Genomic DNA, 21,524 nt, shown 5'->3' on the forward strand with positions numbered 1-21,524 from the left:
ACAAAGTTGTGATCTGTATTCCAGTACCCACAAAAAATAGTGCTGGAGAAACCCAGCAGGTCAGGCAGGATCCATAGGAAGTGAAAGGCAGTGAACGTTTTGGGGCCTGGGCTCTTCCTCAGGAGGGGGGAGGAGAGTGGACACTTCATCTGGGTTTACTGACAGTGTGACAAGAGGGGAGGCTTTTCTCCGAGTCATTTCCCCACGAACACTTAACTTTGCGTCCCAAATATTCCAACAGAACGCGAACATCTTCCTAATATGGTTGAGATTCCGCTCTCCCCTCCTCGCCCGTTCACTCAATGAGGTGGGATGTACAAGCGGGACTCCAGGACCAAACCGTCCTCCCTCGTGTTAAATGGGTCCACGGACGAGTGACCGAGCAGATCGGCACGGACCCAATTCGAAGATGTGAGACGTTTATTAGCGGAGTTTATTTTCCAGCCCCTCTCTCCATCGGCAGTCAGGTAAACAACTGGCACTCTTTAGAAGTGGAAGTAAACTTTTGCGGATGGGATGTGTGTGTGACTGTGTGTCTGCGCCTGTGTTACTGTGTGTGTGTCTGTGCTACTGTGTGTGTCACTGTGTCTGTCTCACTGTGTGTCTGTGTCACTGTGTGTGTGTTACGCTGTGTGTCTGTGTCACTATGTGTCTGTGTTACTGTGTGCCTGTCTGTGTGTGTGTGTGTCACTGTGTCTGTCTCACTGTGTGTCTGTCACTGTGTGTGTGTGACTGTGTCTGTGTCACTGTGTGTGTCACTATGTGTCTGTGTTACTGTGTGTGTGTCTGTGTCACTGTGTGTCTGTGTCTCACTGTGTGTGTGTCACTTTGTGTCTGTGTCACTATATGTCTGTGTTACTGTGTCTGTGTGACTGTGTCTGTGTCACTGTGTGTGTGTCTGTGTCACTATGTGTGTGTCTGTGTCAGTATGTGTCTGTGTTACTGTGTGTGTGTCTGTGTCACTGTGTCTGTGTCACTGTGTGTGTGTCTGTGTCAGTATGTGTCTGTGTTACTGTGTCTGTGTGTGTGTGTCACTGTGTCTGTGTCACTGTGTGTGTGTCTGTGTCACTATGTGTGTGTCTGTGTCAGTATGTGTCTGTGTTACTGTGTCTGTGTGTGTGTGTCACTGTGTCTGTGTCACTGTGTGTGTGTCTGTGTCACTGTGTCTGTGTCACTGTGTGTGTGTCTGTGTCAGTATGTGTCCTGTGTTACTGTGTCTGTGTGTGTGTGTCACTGTGTCTGTGTCACTGTGTGTGTGTCTGTGTCACTGTGTGTCTGTGTCACTGTGTGTGTGTCACTTTGTGTCTGTGTCACTATATGTCTGTGTTACTGTGTCTGTGTGACTGTGTCTGTGTCACTGTGTGTGTGTCTGTGTCACTGTGTGTGTGTCTGTGTCACTGTGTGTGTGTCTGTGTCAGTATGTGTCTGTGTTACTGTGTCTGTGTGTGTGTGTCACTGTGCCTGTGTCGCTGTGTGTGTGTCTGTGTCACTATGTGCCTGTGTCACTGTGTGTGTGTCTGTGTCAGTATGTGTCTGTGTTACTGTGTCTGTGTGTGTGTGTGTGTCACTGTGCCTGTGTCACTGTGTGTGTGTCTGTGTCAGTATGTGTCTGTGTCACTGTGTGTGTGTCTGTGTCACTATGTGCCTGTGTCACTGTGTGTGTGTCTGTGTCAGTATGTGTCTGTGTCACTATGTGCCTGTGTCACTGTGTGTGTGTCTGTGTCAGTATGTGTCTGTGTCACTATGTGCCTGTGTCACTGTGTGTGTGTCTGTGTCAGTATGTGTCTGTGTCACTATGTGCCTGTGTCACTGTGTGTGTGTCTGTGTCAGTATGTGTCTGTGTTACTGTGTCTGTGTCTGTGTGTGTGTCACTGTGCCTGTGTCACTGTGTGTGTGTCTGTGTCAGTATGTGTCTGTGTTACTGTGTGTGTCACTGTGTGTCTGTGTGTGTGCGTTTGTTTGTTTTTGGACTGTAGTTGAAGAATTTTCTTTGTTTCTTGTTTATTTCCGTTTACAACCGCTGAGACGCTGGAAGATAAATGTTAAAAGTAATCTCGAGAGCTGGCCAGATACGGAGCTGACAACCACTGCCTGGGACGAGTCACCAAAACAGCAAATAAAATTAAAACTGATGTGAAGAAGCCGGGATAGAATAGTTGGTCGCGCCAGTTCCCCGGCCAATTTGCAATCTATCTCTTGCACGTTTGCAAACGTTTTCCCCAGGCGCTCGTCTTCATTGCAGCCCCTGAAGCCACTTTCGAGCTGATCTTTGCCAAAAGGGGTCCATTCCCGTGTCCCTGTCGACAGCCCGAACCCCTCCGGGTTGGAAGACCCCAGCCTCCTCGCTTTCCGACAAGCGACTTGCAGGGAGAGAATTACCTGCAATGTTAATGTCTTTCAAGCCTTTTTCAACAGGGGGACGGGGTGTATGTCTGCGCTCCGGGAGAATTCCTCGCCCGCCGAGGTTCTTGGATGGGAGAGGAGTTGGGGGGGGGAGAGGAGTTGGGGGGGAGAGGAGTTGGGGGGGAGAGGAGTTGGGGGGGAGGAGTTGGGGGGGGAGTGGAGTTGGGGGGGGAGTGGAGTTGGGGGGGAGAGGAGTTGGGGGGGAGAGGAGTTGGGGGGGAGAGGAGTTGGGGGGGAGAGGAGTTGGGGGGGGAGAGGAGTTGGGGGAGAGGAGTTGGGGGGAGAGGAGTTGGGGGGGAGAGGAGTTGGGGGGGGAGAGGAGTTGGGGGGGAGAGGAGTTGGGGGGGAGAGGAGTTTGGGGGGAGGAGTTGGGGGGGGAGAGGAGTTGGGGGGAGAGGAGTTGGGGGGAGAGGAGTTGGGGGGGAGAGGAGTTGGGGGGGGAGAGGAGTTGGGGGGGGAGAGGAGTTGGGGGGGGAGAGGAGTTGGGGGGGGAGAGGAGTTGGGGGGAGAGGAGTTGGGGGAGGTGTTGGGGGGGGAGAGGAGTTGGGGGGGAGAGGAGTTGGGGGGGAGAGGAGTTGGGGGGGAGAGGAGTTGGGGGAGAGGAGTTGGGGGGAGAGGAGTTGGGGGGGAGAGGAGTTGGGGGGGAGAGGAGTTGGGGGGGGAGAGGAGTTGGGGGGGAGAGGAGTTGGGGGGGAGGAGTTGGGGGGGGAGAGGAGTTGGGGGGAGAGGAGTTGGGGGAGAGGAGTTGGGGGGGAGAGGAGTTTGGGGGGAGGAGTTGGGGGGGGAGAGGAGTTGGGGGGGAGAGGAGTTGGGGGGGAGAGGAGTTGGGGGGGAGAGGAGTTGGGGGGGGAGAGGAGTTGGGGGGGGAGAGGAGTTGGGGGGAGAGGAGTTGGGGGGGAGGTGTTGGGGGGGGGAGTGGAGTTGGGGGGAGAGGAGTTGGGGGGGAGAGGAGTTGGGGGGGAGAGGAGTTGGGGGAGAGGTGTTGGGGGGAGAGGAGTTGGGGGGGAGAGGAGTTGGGGGGGAGAGGAGTTGGGGGGGGAGGAGTTGGGGGGGGAGAGGAGTTGGGGGGGAGAGGAGTTGGGGGGGGGAGAAGTTGGGGGGGGGAGAGGAGTTGGGGGGGGTCTCACGTCCACATGGACCTGCGAGCGGGGCTTTGAACGAGATGGTTGCAACACGCTGAATGAAAGAGCGCTGGGCGAATGTGCCCGGGCTACCCCTCTCGACCCAATGGTCCAAGGGAGCTCCGGGGTGGACGGAGTAGCGTCAGAGCTCGGGGACTTTTCGCCGGCGCTCCCGCGGCCCCGCTGCCTTCTCCCCGGCCGGGACGAGTTAGAGCGCAGCGGGGGTCCCGTGGCCGGGAATCGTCCCGTCTCTCTCTAGCTGGAATTGGGGGGGTGAGGCTGGGGGACAGGACTGGCTTCGCAGGTGCTCGCTCAACCCAGCGGTTTCCAATGACTGAGGGGAGCGATGCAGAGAACAGTGCAGGCCCTTCGGCCCCTCGCCGAGCCATCTATCCCCTCTGCCATCGGTGCTCTGTGATTAGCGAGGGGTGGCTTAAGGTGGGACATGAGTGGGAAGGTGGAGAATCACTGCCCTGGACCCAATGGTTACTGAAATGTTTGGCTGGAGAAAAATGGTCACTGGAGTTGTGCAAGGTTTTCACATAATGAGTCCACGAGGGACGATTAAACCAGTGGGTTTCAAACTTCTTCTGCCCACCCACATCCCAACCCTCACTCATCACAAAGCACCGATGGCCTTGGGAATACTTAAAGTGGGATGTGAGTGGAAAGGACAAGGTTGAGAACCTCTGCTCTAAACCCTCCTACCCTGCCCATCTGCCTATCTAAGAGAGTCTTGAATGCCCCTAATGTTTCAGCCTTCACCATCCTCCCTGGCACTGCATTCCAGGAACCAAAACTCGGTAAAAAATAACTTGCCCCCGATGTTTCTGCTAAATTTCCCTCCCTTCCATTTGTACACACCTACTCTGGTGTTTGCTGATCCTGCCCTGGGAAACGGGTGCTGGCTTTCCACCTCTCAGAATCTTGTAGACCTCCTTTAATTCTCCTCTCGTCCTTCTACACTCCAAAGAGAAAAGTCCCAGCTCTGCTAACCTTTGCCTCATAAGACATGTTTTCCAATCCAGGCAACATCCCGGTAAATCTCCTCTGTCCCCTCTCCACAGCTTTCACATCCTTCCTGTAATGAGGTGACCAGAAATGAACACAATACACTCAGTGTGGTCTTACCATGGATTTGTAGAGTTGAACTGTGACCTCTCTACTTGTGAACACAATCCCCCTATTAATGAAGCCCCACATCCCATAGGCCTTCTTAGCTATTCCTATCAACTTGTGCAGTGACCTTGAGGGAGGCATGGATTTGGACCCTCTGTTCATCCACACTCTTAAGTGTGGATTAACCCTCTACTCAACCTTCTGGTTTGTCAGATCAGTTGGTGCAGGGTAGCCTTACGTCCCATAGGCACACCTTGTGTCAAATTCAAGTATATTGAAAATGCAGCGATAGAGGTCTTTTTCTGAGCAGGAGGGTAGACATCTCATGCACAGAGCAAGGAAGAACACAATGGTGGACCAACTCACCACATCAAACCGTGTACTTTATATGGCAAAGGTAAAAATGCATAACTAACCCTTCATCAAATTATCAACAGACTTCTGTGTTTGTCAAATTAGACACAACATGGGTCTCGTGTTGGATATGGGTAGAGTAAATGCAAGCACCCTTTTTCTACTGAGGTCAGGAGAGATAAAATTAGGGACCATGGATTCAAGTTGAAAGGGAGCATTAGGGAAATTTCATTCAGAGTGTGGCTGAATTGGTAAATGTAGGCTCGATTTTTGACATACAAGAAACATTTGGGCAGGTATTAGGCAAAAAAAGGGTTTGGCATCAATTAGAAGGGCCAAAGGGGCCTGTTTCTGTGCTGCAATGTTCTCGATACATGGATGGGAAGGGTATGGAGGGATTTAGTGGAGGTCAGTGGGACTAGGAAGAATAAGAGTTTGGCACAGACTAGAAGGGCTGAAGAGTTCTACAGTGCAGAGTTACAGGTCAGGCTGAAACATCGGTTATATATCCTCATCTATCAATGTTGTGTTTCTAACTACAATCACACTGCCTGCAGACTTTAGTGTCCACTTGAGTCACAGAGAGCGATCAGTTGGAACCAAGTAAAGGCAGCAACATTTCTCTATTTTTGGGTTCATTCAGGATTCTGATAACAGCAGTGAAGAAACTCCGCTGGAATCTGGGGGTGTCTGGTCATGCCCTTGCGAACATTCTCCCTGACCGGGTTGGAGGGGGGGATAGGAGCGAAGAGAGTGTGGCTGGGGTTGGGTGAGCCTTCTAGTATGTCGGCTGCTTTACCAAGGCAGCAGGCATTCTAGATGGAGTTGATAGAGGAGAAGGGGGTGTGTGGGTCTGCAGTTACTTGCAGTCTTGGGGCAGAGCAGTTCCCGTCCCATGCAGTGATGCATCCTGATATGATGCTTTCAATGGTGCACCAGTTATAGTCATCAAATATTAAATTGATGAAGCTTGTGATTGATCCTTTGTACAATTTCAACTTAGCATGGTGTAGTGAACTGGGAATTCATTGTTGATGTGATGTCCTAAGGACTGGCTCCTCCCCAAGTCCACCCCCACATATCCCAATATAAACCCTGGATCCCCACCAAAACCCCAGCTCAGTCTAAAGACTATTGTGTGTTATTCTTACTGAATAAAAGCATGTTTTACACTCTCTGGGCTTGAGTGCTCTCAGTCGCGCTACAATTTTATTCAGTAAAGAAGGGGATGGAAGCTCTGTTGAAGCCAGTGATGTTCCTAATCGGCTCACTGTCCCCAGAGGCCCCGGAGGAATTCACGTACTGGTTGGAGCACTTCAAAATGTACCTGGCAGGCATACAAACGGTCTACTCCACGGACGAACTAGAGGTCGGCGCTCCTCTCATGTGTTGGGCCTAAAGGATTCCCGATCGTCAGGGTCTGCACTACTTACGAGTCGGCCATCGAAAGGCTGAAGGCTCACTACATGAGGTCCCAAAATGTCGTCCTAGTGAGGTATCAGCTTTCTCAACAGAAACAGCGGCCTGGTGAGTCCATTGAGGATTTTATCCTCATCCTAAGAGCACTCATGAGGAACTGAGGGTACGAAGACAGCACGGCCCAGGAAAGGAAAGACAAGCAGATCCACGATGCTCTTGTCGGTGGCTTGAGGCAACGGTTGCTGGAACAAGGCAGCAAGGCGCTGACTGACAATATGCGGCTGGCCAAGTGGCTGAAGATGGCCCAACTGGGAGATGATAACCTAGAAGACACCCTCCAAGACAATCTGGTTCCTGGAGCGGCTCCACACATGGCATCAACACTGACGACAGTGGCTCTGGCACTAAGGGAATGCTTCTTCTATGGCCAGCAGTAGACCCAAGAACTCAATTTCCTGCCGAAGACACCATCTGCTACGGTTGTGGTCAGAAGGGGCACTGAGTGAAGGTCTGCAGAGTGAGGGGGAGCACTGAGAGGTCCAATGCTTGTGCGATCCCCGCTGAGCTGACTGAGGCGAGTCCAAAGCCCAGTCCCACAACTTCCCAATTCCATGGCCTTCCTGTGGGGCCACACGGCAAGGGGAGTGATGCAGGAAACCCCATCAGCCATCTTGTCGCGCTTCGAAAATACCAGAAACTACCACCATCCTCATCAGACGAGAAGGGGGAGCGGCCATCTTGCTGCGCCTCATGGCCTCCGTCATCTTGCCGGCCTGACGATCTGCAAGGGGGGGAGCGACCCCAGCGAGGGGAACGACGGCAACTCCAGAGTCCTGGCAGTGATGGTGTTGGAGCAGGAGATACCACACCAACTGAACAATTCCATGATCAAGGCTTTATTCTAAAGGAAGGGGTGAACGCATTGAACTGGAAATTCACTACTGATGTGATGTCCTGAGGACTGGCTCGCCCCCCCCCCCCCCCCCCCACCGCATATCCTGATATAAACCCTGGATCCCTGCCAAAACCCCAGTTCAGTCCAAAGACTACTGTGTGTTATTCTTACTGAATAAAAACGTGTTGTACTCTCTCTGGTCTTGAGTGCTCTAAGTCAACCTACACATAGAATTTTAAAAAATTAAAGAAATTTGAAATAAATCTGATAAACATCCATCTACAGATGATATTAATTCTGTTCCCCTCTCGACCAATGTTGCCTGGACACCTTTTGTTTGCATTGAAATGACAACTTAACGTGGAAGTGGAAATGAAGGTGTTTAATAAGTATATTGCTGACATGTTTTTGAAATTAAATTGGTGGTGAAGAGGAAAAAAAAAGATGAACATTGTAACTTGAGAGAATTTCAATATGTTCTAGGAAATGCTCTCCACTAGAAATGTTCTGATGGCCACGTCCTAGGAGAGACGGACCTGAGTTTCAACCTGCTGGCTCTAAAAACCGGCAGAATAATCCATTGAGTAGCGATATCCCATTTCGCGCTGGAATACTCTCTAGATGCCTGATGCACAGAGTGAAGTTCAATACATAGGAAAAGATTAAACTTTCTCCCTTCTGCCAGACTGAAGCATTTGTTCCATTTTATTTTTAATCCCTATAAGCAGAATGGATAGTAAAGGCTTAGACAGATGTGGATCAAAGGCAGGGCCAAGGAATTAGCCCAGGATCTTTTATTGTCATGTAATAAAGCAGAGAATCTAATGTTACATGAAATTTCCTTTAGTCCGCTGTAAGGCAAACCAAGAATTGCCTTGCAGCAAGAGAAGCAAGAGAGTCCCTTCAGAGCCACTGAGTGTTCATGGATTTGCCTCCAGTGCTCCCGCATTCTCTGCAGCCACACTGTTTGATCCATCGACAACCCACGCCCCGGATCATAACCTCTGAGACAATCAGGGAGCCTTCAACGCCCAAGGCCGTTGGCACCCCCTTAAATCCCGATTCCGATACCTGGTTCCCACTGAGCCGGTCTCTGGCATCCCGCAGCCCATGTGGGCAACTGTGGCCCCTCGCTGGTCCGCTGCCATGATCACCATCCCGTAGGATTATCTCCTCTGCCTCTCCCTCTCAACAGTGAGCATTTCTCCCCGTTTCTGGAACCCTGTGTCATCATGGAAGCATGGCACTGAAGACCCTGAACTATGATTCTAACCATTGAAACATAATTGCCATCTCACAGTTAGAATGATATATTGAGATTGTTGGGTTGTGTGATATTTATTTACTTCTGGTTAGATCTATAACTCCTGAAACTTCTTGGGAACTGACACAGAATGCATCTCTGCAGTTTGAGTACGGAATTCAACCAGAACAGTGGTTTTCAAACTTTTTATTTCCACTCACGTCCCACTTTAAGTAATCCCTATGCCATCGGTGCTCTGTGATTAGTAAGGGATTACTTAAGGTGGGATGTGAGTGGAAAGAAAAAGTTTGAAATCCACTGTTTTAATCATCCCTCATTGACTCGTTATGTGCATGGTTTCAGAGCTCCAAAGGAAATGGGCCAATGACCATTTTTCCCAAGCAAAATATTTCAGTAACAATTGGGTCTAGAGCAGCGATTCTCCACCTTCCCTTCCCACCCACATCCCGCCTTAAGCAATCCCTTACTAATCAAAGAGCACCAATAGCATAGGGATTACCATATTTAATGGCAGATAAGGCCCACGGGGATATAACCCCCCCCCCCCCCAATTTAAGCAGAGAATATCAAGAATCTTTTTAGTGCAATTACGGGTAAGTTGGTGAATGGGTTCCTCCTGCACCTCTTGTGCTGCTAGCGGGGCCCGCCGAGGTCGGACATCTTGCTGGGGGAAGTGAGCAGTGGCAGTGGCTCCAGAAAGCATGATCTCGCGTTGCTGGTGGGGGCTGTGGTCAGCTTTCTTACCGGCAGAAGTGAGTGGCAGCAGCTCTGTAAAGCATGGTCTTGCACTACTGGCAGGAACTGCCATGGATGGGCTCCTCAACAGGGGAAGTGAGCGGCGGCAGCATCAGAAAGCACGGGTCACCTGAGGGCAGGTGGCCCGCGAAGCTGCAGACCTGCCACCTGGACAGCAGCAGCACCTCCGTGGGCTTCTTGAAGCTGGGTGAGTTGCCGACGATCTGCTCAGCAGTCATCGCGGCATTGCCGAGTGCATAGTGGGGGATTCTCCCTCCCTCCCTAATACCGGGGTCAGGCGGCAAATACCCGGTGGACAACAAGGGATCCCTCCATCCCTTATACTGTGCCATGTAACAACGATGATCACTGTTGGTGTCACTCACCATTATCACCCTAATTTAAACTTCGCATACAAGAGCTGCGGAATATTTTTGAACTACTTTTTTTGGGACAAGTGTGTCCTATATGCTTTCAAGTATGGTACTTAATGTGAGTGGAAAGAAAGTTTGAAAACCACTGATCTAGAATATAACTTTGAAATAATTGACAATAATGGGGATACTGTGACAGATTATGTTATATTTTATAATGTATCTAGATATGTTTTAAAGGAGAAAAACTGGGTTTTTTTTAGTGTAGGTCACATACAAACACAAACACTTCACAACACAGATCTCATTTAAAATTCCAGAGCTGTGCTCAAGCCAGACAGTTCAGTCTCCGGGTGCCTTTGCAAAAACTTTGAAGAAGGCCTACAAGGACTTCACAAGTAGGTGTTAATTTGACATGCTGTAGAGTCATGGATTATTGTTTTGGGAAGCAACAGATGAACGGACTCAGAAGATTGGGTCCAGTGCTGTGGTCTGTCTGAATGCAGTTTGCTGTTCTAAGAGGGTCATGTGGTTTTCGTTGAGTGAGAGAGAATTCAGTTCTACAGTCCAGCAGCAGCAGCTGGGACTGGAACAGGACAAGCTGGCAAACTTGTGGAAAACCCCCATTTTGAAGCCGAGTTGTGAATTCTTAGTTGAGCCTGTTCAAAGCCCTGTGGTCCATACAGGATGTGTTTGCTGGTTATCTAATATTTCACCTGAGATAAGGGAAACAGAAAAGGAACTCTGTGGTGACCTGAAAGAAAGAGGTGATCATCTGGAAAACCCATGATGGGGCAAGTTTCTTCGGCAAGGCACTTGAAATGGCTGATTGGAAGGAATCAGTTTGTGTCCAACAAGCAACAAATCTCTCTCTGAAAACACACAAGAATCTTCCTGAGCGGTAACCATTTACCTTTCAAGCACCAAATCCTGGTGAAATTCATAAATGTTAAATTCCGAGCACAGTTTAAGAATTGCCTGATACCAGTGAACTTGGAGGAATGAGAAGTGAGATTGGACTGTGAATCATAGAACTTTACTGAACTTGTGCACACACATTACATACACGTGCACTTAGAATGAGAAGGGGGTTAAGTTAATAGTGATAAGTTAGTTTGATCCTGTTTTCATGTTTAAAGAAAATTAAAAGTAACTTTTTGTTTAAGTAAAGATTTGTTTTGGTGAATTTCATTTGCTGCTGGGTTTTGGGGTCCTCTGAGCCTGTAACAAAACCAATATGGATGCAATTCTGTTTCTGCAATGATTTATATAAATAATAATCTTCAAATGCATTCAACAGTAAGGGATCCTATTTCTCCCAGAATAAATTTTCAGTAGAACCAGAGAGCCCTGCAGCACAGTAAACAGGCCATTTTCCCCTTCTAGTCTGTGCCAGCCATTGTTCAGCTCATTCCAATAACCTGCTCCCATTAAATATATAAAGTGCTACCACCACCAAAATGGGGCACCGTGGCCCCCAGCAGGCATCTGGGGAAATGCCCCGACCAGCCATCGGTAGTGGCAACGGCAGCCGCCCATAAAGGTTGACTCCTCTCCATCCGGGATCGTCATTTGGAGCATCATTTTCTTTTTGACACGGGAGCGGAGGTCTCCCCCAACTTGAGCATCGACGTTGAAGCATGTGTAAAATTAAAGCTTCAGCAGTTATTTTGCACGCACATGCAATGCCTAACAGTGACAGGCGAGAGCGTGATTGATAAGACGATGTTTTATCCAGTCCTATGTCTCCGGTCATTGAACTGTCGCTCTCTATGCAGTTAGAACAGCAATGCTGGAAGTAGATCTCTATAATGTTGAGAGTGAAAGAACAGAATATTAATCTGAGACCATATGGATGGATTTGACGATGCAGTGTATATCTGTGCTAATGCATTTCGACTGCAATCACGACAGAAAAGATCTTAAGAAAGGGCTTGGGAAAACTTGAAGGGGAGAAGGCCTTGGCGAGCTAGATTAAGGAAAACCCCGGCATATTACAGATATGTGGCAATTGCGAGGCTGGCCTTAAAGTGGATGGAAACACTTGAGGATGTTGACATCAAGAGAAGGGATGTGTTGGAGCCTTGGAAGTTAGCTAAGTTGCCAGGACCAGATGAGATTTAGTCAAGGCTACTGTGAGGAAGTAATGGAGGAGATTGCTGAGCCACTTTGAACCGTCACTGGGGACGGGAGAAGTATTGGAGGGTTGCAAATGTGGTTCCCCTGTTCAAGAAGGGGAGCAGAGATAACCGAGGAAGTTCTAGACCAGTGAGTCTTACTTCAGTGGTGGGAAAGTTGTTGAAGATCCCGAGAGACAGGATTTATAAGCATTTAGAGAGGCCTAATCTGATTAGGGACGGTCAGCATGCCTCATGAACCTGATTTAATTTTTGAGGCTGTAACAAAGAACATTGATGAAAGTAGAGTGATGGATGTAGTGTGTATGGATTTCGGTCAGGCATTTCATTGTTCCCTATACAAGGGCGACTCAGTCGGCGTAGCGGTTAAGCGCCAGCGATCGGGACCAGAGTTCGAACCCCATGCTGTCTGTCAGGAGTTCTCTCTGTGTCTACATGGGGTTTCCCCTGGGGCTCCGGTTTCCTCCCACTGTTTGAAACGTACAGGAGATGCAAGTTAATTGGGTGTAAAAAGAGGGGCACAGACTCATAGGCCGAAATGGCCTGTTACCGTGCTGTCTGTCTAAATTCAATAAAAAAATTAAAAGCCTTATTCAGAAAGTAAGGAGGCCTTGCTTTGAGGATACAGAATTGGCTTGCCCAGAGAAGGCAGAGGGTGGTTTGTATTCAATTCAATTTTAATTTATTGTCATGTAATAAAAAAGTGTCATATTACATGAAATGGTCTTTAGCCTGCTGTAAGGCAGACAGATTCACCATTGGCAGGAATTGCCTGAAGGGCCTCTTACAGTCAGAGAAAGAGAAGCAAAAGAAGACCCCCCCACCCCCCAGAGTCACCATGTGTCCGTGGATTTGTCTCCGCAGCCGCACAGAGTCCAGTCCAAACCATCAGCAACCTGAGCTCCAGATCCGAACCTCCAATACGATTAGAAACCCTGCGGCGCTCTCGGCATCCCCTTGCACCCCAGTTCCAATACCTGGTACCCCTTCAGCCAGTTTCGAGCCAGTCTCCAGTGGTCCACAGCCTGATGGGTCCTTCAGCCACAGAACCCCTCACTGCTCCACCACTGTGATCACCATCCTGTGAGTCATCTCCTCTGCTTCTCCTTCTCAGACCGAGGGTGGGGAATGGTCTCCCCATTTTCTGGTTCCCTCCGCTTCTCTGGAATCTGCAACCCCTCGTGGACACTGCCAACCAGAGGCGCCGCCATCTTGGGCACAGAACCCACGGTCGCAGGATTTTAAATAAAACCACCGTCAGCTCCTTTAATGGGCCGTTTCAAGCCTGCACAGAGCTGATGGCAGTTGGACCCTATGGGAGCACTGTTCCCACAAGTCTGCACCAGCTCTGGCAGCGCTGCTATTTTTCAAATTCAATTTTGCATGGAGGACGGTGATCAATGGTGTCCACAGGGATCTCACCTCCTGGTGATTATTTTTTATAAATGAACTGAGTGAGGAAGTGGAAAGGTGGGTTAGTAAGTTTTTTGATGACCGGAAAGTGGGTGATGTTGTGGATTGTGTGGAGTGTTGCCAATGGAGCATTGATTGGATGCAAAGCAAGGAAAAGAAGTGGTAGATGGAGCCTAATCCATAAAGTGCAAGGTGGTTCATTTTGATAGGTCAAATTTGAAGGAAGAACTCTGTAGATGAACTGAGAAATCTTGGAGCCTGTGTCTACAGGACACTCAAAGCTCCTACACATGTTGATAGTGTTGTTAAGATGGTGTAGGAGGTGTCAGTTTTAACCGTGGGATTGTGTTTCAGACTCGGGAAGTGATATTATACAAGTAGGAGCAGGAGTCGGCCATCCGGCCCATCAAGCCTTTTCCGCCATTCAATAAGGTCATGGCTGATCTATCAATTAAAAGATAAATACAATATACTTAATAATACAATTTTTGCATCTTATCAATTTGAAAAAGAGACTTGGAGCAGATTTGAGACTCCCTAAACAAAGTCAATTTGAAGATATAATAACGGATACATTTGTTATTACTAATATGTATATAAAATTACAAGCGACTGTAAATAAAAAATATAAATATAAATATAAATCAAAAATCCGATGGGAGAAAAATTTAAATACACAAATTCAGGAGGCGATTTGATCAAAATTATGTCATGAAAGTGTTATGAATACAGTAAATGTTAGATACCACATGGTTCAGTATAATTTTCTTCATCAATTGTATTTTATTCCACGTAGGTTAAATGGATTTAATCCTAATTATTCAAGTAAGTGTTTTCGATGTGCGAAAGAAGTAGGGGCTTTTTCGCACTCAATATGGTCTTGTGAAAAAGTGGAAAGGGTTTGGAAGGAACTGAGTTTATTATTAGGGAAAATTATGAAGATAAAAATACCAAAGGATCCAAGAATAATCTTACTTGGGGATACCTATGAAAAGGAAATAAAACTGAAATTGGACAAATACCAAGAATTTTAAAAAAAATTATTGCAATAGCAACTACAAAGAAATGTTTCACGATATCACGGAAAGAGGTGGGAGAAGTGTTGTTAAGTAGATGGTCCTAATGAGATGCAAAATTGTAAACTTTTCGAAAAAATTACTTATAGTTTAAGGAATCGAGTTGAAAATTTTTATAGTATTTGGAAACCACATATGGATTTTATGGGTAATTTTCCGTCCACCTCTTCTATCTTATCCACTCCTCTTAATTAGTAATTTTTAATAACTATTAATGATTGTCTCTGGTAATATTATTGTATATTAAATGATAGGTGTTTCCTTTTCTTTCCTTTTCTTATTTTTGGGTGGGAGCGGGGATGGGGAGAAAAATATAAAAGTATTTTTTTGTATCGTTGGCTATGGAAATTTAATTAACGTTTTATTCATTTTTTTCTGCGTGTTTCTCTCTATTATGAAAGACGACTGAGAGCTTGGTCAGCGAGGTGGGGTTTGTGCTGAATTGATTTGTTTATTGACTGGATTGAATTGTCTATTATCTCATGAACCGAGATACAGTGGAAAACAAGAACAGGAGTTGGCCGTCTAGGTCATCGAGCCCTGCTTCCGCCATTCAAGTCATGGCGAATGTATTATTCCTTTCAGCCATAGGCCGCGAGCTTGGCTCAACTTACCAGCCATTAACCCATAATTCCACTTATCTTCAAAAATCTATCTGTGTCTTCGATATATTTGATGAGGCAGCCCATAGTTTCCTTGGACAGAGAATTCCCCTCTTGCTACTCTCTAGGAGTCCCTCTTTATCACAATCTTAAATCTACTCCCTCGAATATTGAGTCTACATCTGCCAATTCCACAGCTGCCAGTGGAACCAACCCCTCTGCTTCCAGCTTATCTATTCCTTTTATAAATTTCATGTTTCTACAATATCACCCTTCACCCTATGAAAGCAGTGATAAGATTGAGGTAGGCAAGTTGTTTCCACCAGTGGGGGAGACCAGAACTAGGGGACGTAGCCTCAGGATTCAGGGCAGTAGATCTAGGACAGAGAAGAGGAGGAACCACTTTTCCCAGAGGACTGTGGAATTCGCTGCCCATTGAAGCAGTAGAGGCGACTAAGGATGAATAGATTTTTTACATAGTAGGGGAATTAAGAGATGTGGGGAAAAAGGCAGGTGGGTGGAGATGAGCCTATCATCAGATCAGCCATGATCTCATTGAATGGTGGAGCAGGCTCAATGGGCCGGATGGCCAACTCCTGCATCTTATGGTCTTCTAAACTCCAATGAGTATTGTCTCAAGGTACTCGATGCCTCCTCGTTTCCCGAATCAACCCGACGAACCTCCTGTGCACCATCCAGACTACCCTTCCTCCAGTAAGGAGACCAGAACTGCATGCCAGTACTCTACGTGTAGCCTCACCAGTTCCCAGGACAGTTGTAGCATAACCTCCTTGCCCTTAAATTCAATCCCTCTGGCAAGGAAAGCAAACATTCCATTTGCATTCTTGATATCTGTGGCACCTACAGACTATATCTTTGAGATTTATGTAGAGGGACTCCTACTTCTCTCTGCATAACATCATGTTGGAATTTTAATTTGCTTAAATAGTTGCGCAATTTATTATTTTTCCTTCCACAGTGGATGGCCTCGCATTTTACCAATGCTGTACTCCATCTGTCCTCTCCCTTATCTCCATCCCTCTGCAGATTCTCGTTGTCCTCAATTTAGTGTCGTCAGCAAAATAGATGGTTTTAAATTATTTGTGTGTGATGTAAATAGTTGTGGGCCCAGCACCGATCCCTGATTGCCAACCAGAAAACGCCATTTATCACATTGGTTAACCACTCTTCTATCCATGCTAATCCCCAACCCTAGGCATCCTTGTCTTTTGCAGAGGACTTTTCCGTGGCTCCTTATCAGACACCTGGATATAACTCCAGGCAAATTAACTTGTCCTAACGTACAGCAGAAAGTGCCATAAGAAAACATGAGCGCATCATTAGTAAGTCAAAGGGTGAATGGTACAGTGTTGGCAACGTGCAGTTGTTCACATCCCTGCACAGCGCTTTGTTTAGCAAAGGATGGAGGCAACTGCAATCCCGGTCAATGGGGGAGTGAATGGGAAGAGAGTTGGGTTACACTAAGGGCCTGGTGAATGGGAAGAGAGTTGGGTTACACTAGGGGCCTGGTGAATGGGAGAGAATAGGGTTACTCTAGGGGCCTGGTGAATGGGAATGGAGTAGGGTTACACTAGGGACCTGGTGAATGGGAAGAGAGTTGGGTTACACTAGGGGCCTGGTGAATGGGAAGAGAGTAGGGTTACACTAAGGGCCTGGTGAATGGGAAGAGAGTAGGGTTACACTAGGGGCCTGGTGAATGGGAAGAGAGTAGGGTTACATTCGGGGCCTGGTGAATGGGAATGGAGTAGGGTTACACTAGGGGCCTGGTGAATGGGAAGAGAGTTGGGTTACACTAGGGGCCTGGTGAATGGGAAAAGAGTAGGGTTACACTAGGGGCCGAGTGAATGGGAAGAGAGTAGGGTTACACTAGGGGCCTGGTGAATGGAAAGAGAGTAGGGTTACACTCAGGGCCTGGTGAATGGGAATGGAGTAGGGTTACACTAGGGGCCTGGTGAATGGGGAGAGAGTTGGGTTACACTAGGGGCCTGGTGAATGGGAAGGAGTGTGGAAATGAGGGTATCAGTAAACAAGAAGGAAGTCCAGTGATCAGGAAGAGGGCGAGATGAGCATTAACCTGTGAACGGACTGCGTAGCCTGCATTACCTGGTGAATGGGGAAGGTAGCTGGTGAACGGGGAATGTAGCCGGCATTAACCCAGGAATGGGGAGCTTTTAGCCGATGTGCCAGACACTGAACCATTGGGATTATGTTGACACCTCGTATTTCTCACCGCCCCACCCCCCCCAGACCACAGATGCTGCTTGACCCATTGAGAACCTCCAGCTTTTCTCCACTCAATGTTTGAACTTCTGCAGTTCTTGTGATCCTTGACACTTTCATTCAGATAACACTTTTTTTTTAAGAGTTTTCCAGCAGTGTTTTTCATGACCCTGGTGTACCCAATAACAATTTCAAAATACCTGATCAATTTGCAAAGCCAATTGTGTCAAACTGGAGGGCGGAGATGTAGGGAGACAAAAGCAGAGATTTCCCCCCCCCCCCCCCACTCACCCACCCTGGCCTCAGATCGGCCAACCTATTTCCTCCTTGTGATCCGCACTGCTGTGAGCTGGGTGTTGGCTTGCATACACCACGTCTAGTCAGAGAGAAAGTCTCAAGTGGACCTCTTGTCCTGAGCTGATAAAGTAGATTACTCCTTGCCGTTTGATGTCTGAAATGAGGTTAAAGCTGATGTCTAGAGTTTGGTCCACTTTGACTTGGCTATTTTCTGCAGTCGTGAAGGATGTGGGAGGTTGGGAAAGGAGAGAATCCTCAAACAAAGGCTGCATTTCTATTTTTGAACAACTCAGGAGCAGAGTTTCTTACAATTTAACAGGTTTCTATTCTTAAGGGGGCTCAGATAGGGTGGACTGCCATCAGGATGGCCATGGCCAATACCAGAGGACATCTGTGTAAGAAAAATAGAAGGTTATGGGTGTGAGGCCTGCGGGCAGGGTGAGATTGTTGTGGAGTGGGTTTGGCAGAGCTGCTGTAACGGCCACGGGACCCGGGAGAGCTGCTCCAAGGAGTTCAACCGCCTGGTCCTAGTGCCAGCAGCTCTGCACAGAATTTAAAGGAGTCGCCGGTGGTTTGTAAGTCAAATCTTGCAACCGCGGAGGTCTGGGCCTAAAATGGCAGCATCTGTGCTCGGTAGCGGCCACGAGAGGTTTCAGACTCTGGGGGGAGCAGTGAATGGGTTGCAGGGGCATCAGAACGAGAAACACGCCTACCCCACCTAGGCTTTGGGCTGAAGGGCCTTTGCTGCACTACTATGTTATATTCTAAAACAATCGTTGCACAGAGCTCTCTGGAACAAAAATAGGTTATTTAATAGTCGGGTACTGGGAATTAGGTGGGTAAGTGAAACCAAGTCCATGGCCAGATCTTTTGAATCACAGAGCAGGCTCGATGAGCCAGATGGACGATACCTGCTCCTATTTCTCCTGCTTTTATGTTCTCAGTGTGCCGTACCGCCTAATGGAGGAATTTGCAACGGAAGCCCAGAACATCGAGCTGCCAGTCCTGCCCCTCCTGCGACCAAATTTCACTAATGGCAGGCACATCTTAATTCCACATGCCAATCCACGCTCTAAGCTCATCCACCTTTTCTACAGTACACCTTGCATTGAAGTAGATGCACCTGAGGACATTTCTACCATGTAGAACCCATGGACCTCAAACGTTACATGCGCTTTTCACATCCTCTTTTCCCTCCTCCCCGCCTCTGTCTGCTGTGGCCTCGACTCGAATCCAGTGCTGCCTGTGAGGAGTTTGTACGTTCCCCCCGTGTCTCTGTGGGTTTCCTCCCACCCAATGAAATCTTACTGGGGCTGTAGGTTAATTGGGCGGTACGGGCTTGCGGGCCGAAAGGGCCCGTTACGTCTGAATTTAAACTTGATGTTTAAAATTTAAAGTGGGCTGCTTCACGGGGAAAGGGGCCCATAAACTTTGAGCAGAGTCCTATGGAAGCAATAGCCAGAAAAAAGTAAGTGGAGAATGGTACAAACTGCCTCTTCTGGACGACCGTAATTGAAGTCAGAGCCGATGATTATTTCCTATTTTTTTAAAATCTAACCCTGTGGTGGAGGGGTCGAAACCCTAAAGTTAGGGGGCATGCAATGCAGTTGTGGGCTGAGCAGAGTAGTTGTTTTTAATCGCTGGTTAAAAGATTGCACTGTTTACATTCCACGACACAGTGGGTTTCCCCAGCTGTTTTATTTTCCATTGTTTACGCAATGGCTCAACTCATGATATGGCTGTTTAGGTTGCCGACTGTGAAACATGAAAGTCTGTGATTGTAGTAATAAACACAGATGCTGGAAGAACTCAGTAGGTCTCCATGTATTACCGACGTTTCGGGCCTGAGCCCTTCCCCAAGGTACGAGTGAAATACAGGTCGCCGTCTGTATTATTAGGCCAGGGGACAGGGCAGAGGGTGCAGGGGTACAGTCCTCCAACAGTCAAAAAGACGTTAACTGGATAGGATAAGAGGACAGGAGAGGGAAAAGGGGAGCATTGCTCCGATTTCGCCGGAGGGGTGTTCCTTGATGTAACGCCTTTCACATCCCTTTCAAGCCGCCACCCATTGCTTTGCAGACAGTTAAGTGCTTTTGAAGGGTTGTCCTTTGTTGGAAGCAATGCACAACACTGCTGGAGGAGCTTGGCAGGTCCTGCAGTGTCTATAGGAGGCATTTTGGCCCTGAGGATTGTGGCACGTGGCAATCCTGGCAGCCACTTTGGACATAGCGTGCACCCATAAGAAGCGGAATTAATGACCAGGTCATCCATCCTTACAGAAACATTGCTTCAGGAATAAATACGAGGAATTTTCTTTGAAATATTGTCATGGGTTCCTTTACATACACCTAGTGGGATGGCGTGACCTTGGTTAGGTCTCATCAAGAAGGTAGCAGCATCTCCGACAGTCTAAAGTTGCCTCCAAACTATTGGTAATGTTACAAGCCCAGAGGACCCATAAACCCAGCAGCAATAGATATCCACCAAGACAAATGGTTACTTAAGCAAAAGTTCCTTTTAATTATCTTTAAACTTGAAAACAGAATCACACTTTAACTTATCTCTATTAATTTACTTAACCGAATGTCACCCCCTTCTAATTCCAAGTGCACGTGTGGGTAATATGTGTGAAAGTTCAGAAAAGTTCTTTGGTTCACAGTTCAATCTCACTTCTCACTCCTCCAAGTTCACTGGTTGCAGGCAATTCTTATACTGTGCACAGAATTTAACATTTATGAATATTCACCAGGCTTTGGTGCTTGAGAGGTAAGTGGTTACCGCTCAGGAAGGTTCTTGTTGGTTTTCAGAGAGAGATGTGTTGTTCCAGGACATTCACAACTGATGTACTTCCATCAGCCACTCTAGTGTCTTGCTGACGAAACTTGCCCCATCAGGGTTCTCCAGATGATAACCTCTTTCTTTCAGGTCACCATAGAGTTCCTTTCTGTTCCACTTAATCCAAATGAAACATTCCTTTTGCATGAACCACAAGGGCTTTGACTAGGCCATCTTCCAAATGGGCTTGCCAGCTTGTCCTGTTCCAGTCCCAGCTACTTCTGCTGGCTGTAAACATTGTCAAGTGATCTCTGTATCTCTCTCTTTCTCTCTCTCTCTGAGAGAGCGAAAGCCTGTTTGACACTCTCTCTCTCTCTGCTTGCAAAACAACATGACTCTCTTACAACAGCAACCTCTCTTCCAGACAGCAGAGGCTCCAACAAGCTCTTTCGTCTGTTGCCTTTGTTAAACAACAATCCATTAGTGAAGTCTCTTGAGCACTCTTCAAAGCTCTTGCAAAAGCTCTGAGGCCCCGATATGTCTAGCATGAGGCAGAGCCCCCACTATTTTAAATAAGATCTGTTTTAAAGTGTTTGCATGTAACCTACTCTAAAAAGCCTTTCCCAATTTATCTCCCAAAAACATATCTATATACTCTGTCACAGTAATAGACCTCTCTGTCTCCATCACGGGAGACAAGCTATCTATCTACAAACCTTCCATCTCCAACAATGACCTGGTCTATACTTTCTCACACCTATCCCCAATAAGAATTTGATCCCCTTCTCCTAATTCCTCTGCCTCCGCCACATCTGTTCCCAAGATGAGGTCTTCCAGTCCAGATCTTCTGAGATGTCTGCCTTCTTCCACAAACGTGGCTTTCCCTCCACTCCCATTAACTCAGCCCTCACCCATATCTCCTCCATCTCTTGCTCATCTTCCCCCAGATGCAACTAACACAGAATCCTCCTCATCCTCACCTACCACCCCACCAACCTCCGCATCCAACACATCATGTTCTAGAATTTCTGGCACTTACTACAGGATCCCACCACCAGACACATTTTTCCCTCTCCTCTCCTCTCGGCTTTCTGCATGATTCCCTTGTGCACTCATCCCCCCCCCCCCACCCATTGCACCTCCTTTGGAGGTGCAACATTTGCGCCCAAATCTCCTCCCTCACCATGGTCCGGGGCCCCAAACAGGCCATTCATGTGAAGCAACACTTCACTTGTACATCCAGAGGACTTATTTACTGATCTGGTGCACCCTTTGTGGCATCCTCTACATAGCAGAGA

At 47.8% G+C, this 21,524-nt stretch overlaps 1 protein-coding gene across 1 annotated transcript in view; it reads left to right on the forward strand.

Moving 5' to 3' along the window:
- Nucleotides 1-252: 252 nt before the first annotated feature.
- The window catches only part of LOC138739642 (transforming growth factor beta activator LRRC32-like), a 30,048-nt gene continuing 8,776 nt past the window's right edge, over nt 253-21,524 (forward strand). Inside the window, exon 1 of the mRNA XM_069892107.1 lies at nt 253-467. The gene's annotated coding sequence lies outside the window, so the exon portion shown is untranslated. The remainder of the gene's footprint in view (nt 468-21,524) is intronic.

Source organism: Narcine bancroftii, chromosome 7, assembly GCF_036971445.1.
Source record: "Narcine bancroftii isolate sNarBan1 chromosome 7, sNarBan1.hap1, whole genome shotgun sequence".
Lineage (NCBI taxonomy): Eukaryota > Metazoa > Chordata > Chondrichthyes > Torpediniformes > Narcinidae > Narcine > Narcine bancroftii.